Source organism: Pinus tabuliformis, chromosome 4_1 (genome assembly GCF_031772625.1).
Source record: "Pinus tabuliformis cultivar Carrire ecotype Pingquan chromosome 4_1, CPIR1, whole genome shotgun sequence".
Classification (NCBI taxonomy): Eukaryota; Viridiplantae; Streptophyta; class Pinopsida; order Pinales; family Pinaceae; genus Pinus; species Pinus tabuliformis.
In genome coordinates, this window is record NC_142303.1 from 551,891,806 (window position 1) to 551,900,589 (window position 8,784).

General features: G+C 34.1%; 1 pseudogene; it reads left to right on the forward strand.

Annotated features, from left to right (window-relative positions):
* The first annotated feature begins 281 nt into the window (after nt 1-281).
* On the forward strand, nt 282-2,580 carry LOC149177025 (elongation factor Tu, chloroplastic-like; annotated as a pseudogene).
* Nucleotides 2,581-8,784: the final 6,204 nt, after the last annotated feature.

Here is an 8,784-nt window from a genome sequence, read left to right on the forward strand (position 1 = left end):
CATCGAACATTTATTTTTTATTCTTAACATGTAACTAATTATGCTGATAGATATTTTATTTTGAGGTTCTTATTGATGACATTGTTGATATTCGTCGTCCTCAACAACTAGCATGAATCTCAATAGTGCCCATGTACAAGAGCTCACTTTCACAAAGGATTATCATTTAATTTTTCTCATACTACATCTACCGGAACAAGGGATAAGGGTTCTCCTTACATTCACAATGTTGTGGAAGTAGCTCAACAGGAAAAGCATAGAGCTCTCGAGAAATTCAAATGATGGAAATCGCAGCAGGGTTATTCATGGGAGAAATGTCAGTTCCTTCATCTTCATCATCATTAGCGAAACCCAGAGGGGAAATTTTACAAGGTACATTCTCAGTCTCTATAAAACCCAACTTCATATACAAATGATTTCAAAGACCATTTCCTTTCCTCTTCCTCTGTAAATACCATCAAGTTATTTTGGTTGATAGTTTGGGCAACTTGGGTAAAATTTGAGAGAAAAAAAAACCCATGTGAATATTGGCACCATTGGCCATGTTGATCATGGGAAAACCACCCTGAGCTACCCTCACCATGGCCTTGGCCTCCATGGGCACCAATGCCCCTAAAAAATATGATGAAACCAACATGATGCTTGAAGAGAGGGCCAGTGGCGTTACAATCAACACTACTACTATCAAATATGACCCATGGACATACATGATTCCCATGTGGATTTCCTCGGTCATTATGATTATGTGAAGAATATGATTACTGGGGATGCTCAAATGGATGGCACAATCCTAGTTGTGTTAGGAGTGGATGACCCTATGCCATAGATGAAGGAGGACATCCTGTTGGCCAAGCAGGTGGGTGTGCCCAACTTGGTGGTGATCTTGGAAAAACAAGATCAGTTTGATGATGAGGAGTTGCTTCAATTGGTTGAGCTTGAGGTCAGGGTGCTCTTAATTTCTCACGAGTTTTCAGGGGATGATGTGTCAATTGTTTCGAGGTCAACGCTTCTTTCTTTGGAGGATCTGATGGAAAATCCAAAAATCAAGTAAGGTGAGAATAGGTGGGTGGATAATATTTATGATCTAATGGATGGAGTAGATGAATATATTCGAATTCCATAAAGGCAGCATGAGCTTCCTTTTGTTAGGTCCCTATGCTACTAGGGTAACCCCTTATTGTTTAACATTTGGTATTAGAGGATGTGTCCAACGAATGGAATATTATCTTTAGAAGAACAAAAAAAATGGGTCACAGTATGTTGGGTTATGACTTTGAAATCATCTGCAAAAAAGGGAAGCAAAATGTTGTTGGATATGCACTCTCAAGAAATGATGAGGATGTGGAAGCATTATTTTTTGCTATTTCTATTATCGAACTAGATTGGATAAACAAAGGGAGGGATGAACGGAAGAAGGACGAAGAAGTGTGGCCACTCATTCAAAGTTGCAGAAGATCCCAGTTCAAACAATATTGCCAGAACTTGATGAGGAAGGAAAAATCATATTGGAGCCTAGAGTAATCACAGAAACAAGAACCTGACAACTACGAAATCAATCAATTTCAGAGTATCTCATAAGTGGAAGAACTTACCTACTGAAGATTCCACGGGAGGACAAGAATTTTATATAGAAGCATCAAGAACTACTCAAGCATTAAGGACAAAACTTTTTGAAGGAGAGCGGCATGTTAGGTCCCTATACTACTAGGGTAACCCCTTATTGTTATTAGTACAACCCGCTTATTATATTTTTGTGTCCATGTAATCCCCATATTGTTATTATTGTGCCCCATAGAAGCCCACTATTGTTATTATTGTGCCCTTACGTTATTATTGTTATGTCGGCTCTGATTATATTATGACCCCTTAGACTCCTATAGATAGAAAGGAGGTCTTGTCATTTGTATCATCCAAGAATTGTTCATTTGTGTAATGTAAAGGAGGTTTCCCCCTCGAAGAGGCTTATTTCTAAGGCGTTCATCTATCTTTTCTATCTTTTTGTGAGCTAGTTTCATAACACCTTTCCTGATGGTTGTAGAGGATGTTTTTCTATCACTGGTCGTGGTATTGTTGCAACTGGATGAGTTGAGAGAGGTTCTATTAAGGTTGGTAAGTCTGTGGAGATTGTTGGATTGAGGGAAACGAGGGTGACTACTATGACAAGGATTGCGATCTTTAAAAAGGTGTTGGATGAATCAGTTGAAGGGGACAATGTGGGTATGCTTCTCAGAGGTATTCATAAGTTCGATATAGAGATGGGAATGGTTTTTCCAAAGTCTAGGAGTATAAATCATCATTCGAAGTTTTCAACAATTGTATATGTGCTCAAGAAAGAAGCATTCTCCATTTTCCCCTAGGTTCAGGCCCCAGTTTTACATCATAAATAATGATGTCATTGGAAAGGTGACTACCATAGTGAATGAGAAGGATGAGGAGTCAAAGATGGTAATTCCTGGGGATCGTGTTCAGATGGTTGTTGAATTGATAAATGTGGTGGCATGTGAGCAAGGTATGAGATTTGTCATTAGGGAGGGGCGCGAGACTATCAATGTTGGTGTTATTCAATCCGTCATTAAGTAGGAAAAGAAAAGTAAGATCATTGGCTACTTGAAACTTTATTTCACCTTTGTTGTTATTTGAGTCCATACTTTCCTTTTTCTAAAGTACAACATTATGGTTGGAGGTAGTGGTGACCGATTTGGTCACTTTCACTATTTCTCCACATTCATATGTAGCTTTTTTGTAATGATTTTAAAGAAAAACTTGCGACTTATGTTAAATGGTTTTTTTTTCACCAAATAAAGTGCTAAATCGTAAGAGTGAGAAGGCCATGCCAAAGTTCTCTTTGAAGTCATTCTGGATGCAATGAGTTACATATACTGATGACTCTGCTTCATAATACGCAGATTTGTTGTCCTAGACTAGCTTGGATTGGTTAGTCATGGTGTGATTGATGTTTCTATGTTTTCATGTAAATGGTGAGCATATGTTTAGTTATAGGCTATTTTTCATTCGTTGTTTTTAAATTTTAATAGGTTGAACTAGCCACTATATTCAATTCTATGTTGTATTTTTAGAGTAATGCACTGCATCTTAAAGGTAAATTGAAGTTAAATATTTTAGTCAGGAAACATTGGATTGGAAACATGAAGCCATCGTTAAATATTTCTTAAAGGTAACGATATCCAATTATGCACTTCACACCAAGTTTGTGTCATCCACTGTAGATGTATAGTAGTGGGGAAGCTAGCAATAGTCAGATGCAACTCTTTTAGTAAAGGTAGCTAGAATTGGACTGGTAGCAGTCAAATTCTCATATAGTAGGCTTATTGAAATTTAAATTAAGGTGTTTTGAAGAAAATACAATTTTCCACCTTAACTTCTTCCATTAACTTCTTGCATTACTTTTTTTTCGATAGGATGTTGGTTGACTGGATTGATACATGCTGAGATGGTTCTTCCTATTTTCTCTTTAATTGGACTGTTGTACTATCATGGTAGCTGATCTTTTCCAATACCATTTCATAGATTTAATTTGTCTTTGCATTGTTTCATAGAATATTATCCCAAGTGTTGAGTGAGACAAAGTTAAAACCTTTAAAATATTTGGAGTCTTTGCTTTTTTTGGTGTATGTGGGTATCTATTGTATTGTGCACTGGAAATATTAGTGTTTCCATACTTAATGTTGAGGTTAAATACTTTTCTATGTTTGAGAAAATTTACACAGGTTTGTACTAGTCATACTAATCAATTTTTTTTTGCTTCTAAATCATGATGTCCCATCTACAGTGTTTGTTAATTTTAGGTCATTCACAGATACAAATCTATGGTGGTGTCCCTAGTTGTTTCTATATGTCTCATGAGATAATTAAGTTCATTGTTAACATAGTTTTGGATTATTATCATATAAGACAATAATGAAAAAATAGTGGAAACAAGTTTTGCAAGACATCCAAATAACTATGTATGCATATTAAGATGAACACCAATTATAATTGATTATTTATTTAAGATTTCGTTTCTTCTAAATTTTAGTCATATGCCATGTAAAACATACTTTCAATTACTTTTGAATCTTTAGGTTGACCAAAGGAAATCCAAGATCTGGCTTTAAGGAAAAATTTAGTCATTTTTTTCATTGTTTTTTTTTTACACAAACTGGACTCCATTAGAGAGAAAACATTTCTCATCAAATATGTTATAAATGAAGGAATATTAATCATTGATAGATGATAATTATTGAACTTCAAAATGAAAAACATTATAAATGATAATTTTGATACCTTTGTAGTAGTAATGGTGGTGTCATTAGAGTACACTGAATTTTATGAAAAGTAATATTGAGATGTAACCATGAAAAGGCTCATCATGGAGGGTTTAAAGATCAAAGTGATAAAAGTGGAAAAAGAGGGATCAATGTTTATTTGCCTGAATTTTTCCACTACTATTAGTTGGGGTCTTTTGCAAGAAGAGATCTTCTCATGTGTTTTTTTTTTTTACTCTTTATGTTTAGAGATAAATTCATTTTAGGTGTATAAGTCTTTGTAGCATTTTCAGACTTCTAATTATAGATAACATATTTATCAGAAATGTTGTTAACATTCCGCTAACGACGTTAAAAAATCCCTTCTTTATTGTATTTATGAGAAATGTTAAGAGAGACAATCATAAAAAAAATTCTCCAAGGTAAAATCTCTTGGTCCAGCCCATTGAGGTCATGTACATAATTATATTCATTAGTCTCGTGGAAGTATTTGGTAGGGGGCATGAGAAGTAAATCAACACCATCACCCATATCCATTACCCAATTGGGAGAATGCAAGGTCAATAATTCTTAAGCATGTTAAAAAATGGTGTCGGTTTTGTGTAATGATACCTTCTAATTATAGTTAATGAGTGGATAAAACGTCAAGCACATGATATAAACTATAACCGAGTTAAAAAGTGAAAAACACATTACATTCATCTACATTTCTATCGGCATGTCTTTGCACCCTTTTTATTCAATGCTAAATAAATTAATAAGAAATGATAATTTGATATCCCTTACTATCGTTTGGATAATTTCATATCAGTTTGAAATTTGTTGTAATAATATCTTAATTTTGTCATTGTCTTTCCCATTATGTCCATCCAATGAGAGTCAAATGTTAATGAGTAAATAAACATGAAACAACTTCAGTGACGGAAGTTTTAATCGACATAAGCTCATGTTCGCCATTCTCGGAGGTTCTCTTCTCGTGCTCGACAGGTTACCAAATATGTTTCATGAAAAAACCGTAAGCTCCTGATTAGCTTCATACTAGTTAGCCTCCAATCGGCTTCAGCCATATCTTTCAACGGTTAAATTTTTCTTCTTGGAAACGCTCCAACATTCATATTTCTTAAACATGCTACATTTACAATTTTTCATTTGCAACAACGTAAGCATTGGAATTTTCTCAAAATCCTCCATTTACAATTTACAAATTTAAATAACTGAATCTAGTGGAGACTAAAGCATTGCATTTTTTTTAATAATTGAATAATAAACATCAAAATAAAATGAGGATTTCAAGGATCCATGGAAATGGCAATGACTTAGAGTGGATTTTGGTATTTTAGATTATATATGTAGTACACAGATTTCGTGAGATTAAATTTCACCTAAGTGACCTTGTCATAACCACATACTCTTGGGTTAAGTAAGCTTCCTCTGTACTTCTAACAAAGTTTCATTAAAATTATTAATTAACCGTTGACTTAGGCGCTGCTATAGTTCCCAATAATAAGTTTAGCATATATTCATCGTTAGAGATCAAGCGAAGTGATTCAAACTCCACGAGAATCCACGAAAAATGCAATGAATGTTCACGAAAAATGGGTGGTCATATGACATATAACAATTTAATATCCTAACAGTACTTTATTTGAATTCAAAAAAAGTCGTTGGATGTTCAGTAGTTTTGACAGTAAGAAGGGAAATTTTTTTTGCCACGTTACTGTGTTTGAATGGCCGACAAGAAAGTGCAAAATAATAGTGCCAATTAAGTACTTCTTCCCCGCCTACAACCACTATACATCATAAAATATTAAAAACCCCAATTTATAAAATCCGAATCTAATGTTATATAGTTATTTTATTGTTAAAATTTCATTAGTGTGAAGATTATTAAGAGTTTGGGAATAAATATTTGTTTATATTGCAAATTACATGTGCTTTCAATCACAGAACACGCATTAAACACAAAACACATAACACATTTGCTTCATTTGATTACTGAACAGGTTTTTATATACATCAAAGAAGTTTTTGGAGTCGGTGGCTTCTCCAGGAAGCTATTCACCTCTCGAGACATCTGTTGAATTATCTAGAAGAGACTAGCTACTACATTTATTGCAGATGGTTGGAATTAATGTCTTCCAACACTCCCCCTTAATTCCAACCATATGACAAATATACTATAGCACAATACATAAGATACTGTAAACATACTCTTAATTGCCATGCCTGTTGGTCTAAGTCTCAACTAGGCTTACAATATAATCTTGATTTTCTACAACACATAACTTACTTCTACAAAACTCAAATTTTGCCTTCCCAAGAGGCTTAGTGAATATGTCAGCAACATTCTCATTTGTATTATAGTATATTAGAGAAATTTCTTTTGATTAGACCTTTTCTCTTACAAAATGATATTGTGTATCTATATGTTTTGACCTTGCATGACATACATGATTATTCCCTAGTTTGATGGTGCTTTGATTGTCACATATGATCACTGTAGGTTCTTGTTGACCTTCACCAACATCTTCAAGTATTCTTCTGAGCCATATAGCTTCACAGGTGCCACTACATAATGCTTTATATTCTGCTTCAATTGATGACAAGGAAACTGTTGCCTATTTCTTACTGCTCCATGATATAGCTCCCGATCCTATATTGAAGACGTATCCAGTGGTGGATTTCCTGTCATATGGATTTCCAATCCAGTCAGAATTAGAATGACCTGTCAATTCAACATTACAAGCATTAGTATATTCAATACCAAAATTGATAGTTCCCTTTAAGTATTGAAGGACTCTTTTTGTAGCTATCCAATGACTTTCATGAGGCTTAGCCATGAATTGACCAAGTATGCTTACTGCATAAGCAATGTCTGGTCTAGTGGTAGTGAGATAATTCAGACTTCCCACTAATTGTCGATACAATGTTCCATTCACCTCTTTTGTTCCATCATCACTTCTTAATTTGATATTTTGTTCTAATGGGGTACTCACTGCTTTACATCCATTCATATGAAATATCTTTATTACTTCATTTGTATATTTGCTTTGTGTGATTAAGGTTCTTCCATCATCTCTTCATACTTCAAGACCTAGACAATAGTGCATCTCACCAAGATCCTTCATCTCAAATTCCTGCGATAACTTCATTTTTATATCTGTAATTAATTTATCATCACTCCCTGTTATTATTAGATCATCAACATATATAGAACGTAATACTATATCCCCATTTCTGTCTGTCTTGACATACAAATTAGGATCATTTTTACTCTTTTAAAATCTTTGCTGAAAGAAGAATTTGTCGATTTTCTCAGACCAATATCTGGGGGCCTAGTTTAGTCCATATAAGGACTTTTTTAACTTGCATACAAGATGTTCTTGACCCTTCTTTACAAATCCTTCTAGTTGAACAAGATAAATTTCTTCTTTTAAGTCACCATTTAGAAAAGCTGACTTTACATCTAATTGAAATAACTTCCAATCATATTTAGTTCCCAATGCTATCATTATTCTGATTGTATTCATTTTTTCAACCGGAGCAAAGGTATCTTCATAATCTATACCTTCTTTTTGTGAATAACCTTTTGCAACCAATCTTGCCTTATACTTGTCTATGTTACCATCTGCATTAAATTTTGTCTTGTACAACCATTTTGATCCTATAGGGACTTTATTTTCAGGTAATTCTGTTAATTCCCAAGTTTCAATTTTTATTATAGAGTCATATTCTTCTTTCATAGCTTCCATCCATTCTTTATGATTTTTGGCTTGTTCATAATTTAAGGGCTCAAAAATAGTCATTACTTGAGACATTAAAGCATAATCTTTATACTTGCTAGGAGCTTGAATCTGTCGTGTTAACCTTCTTAGAGGTTCATTACTTTGTGGAGTACCTTCTCATTTTCTTCTCTGTGGAGTGCCTACATCACTTCTTTGTGGACTTTGATTTCTTGATGTGTCTTTTGGAATGTCCATGTGTTCTTGTACTTGAGTTGATTCCACAACTTCTTCTTCTTCCTTAAAGCTTTCATAAGGGGACTGCCATATATTATGTTCATCTTCTTTTATTTGTTTATCTACATGCTCATGAAATATTACATCTCTACTTGCAAAGACCTTGTGAGTACTTGGATCATACATTTTATATGCTTTTTGATGAGTGCAATATGCTACAAAAATACATTTCATGGCTTTGGCATCTAACTTTCTCCTATCCTCTTTAGGAATATGAGCAAAGGCCTTGCATCCAAATATCCTTAAATGACTAACTTTAGGTTTAAAACCATAAAATGCTTCAAATGGTGTTTTGTGCTCAAGATACTTAGTAGGGCTTCTATTTTTAAGATATATAGCTGTATTAATGGCTTCAGCCCAAAAACTATTAGAAAGTCCTTTACTTTTTAACATACTATGAGCACATTCAACTAATGTTCTATTCTTTCTCTCAGCTACTCCATTTTGTTGAGGTGTATGTGGTACTGTAAATTGTTGCATAATTCCATTTTGTTTGCAAT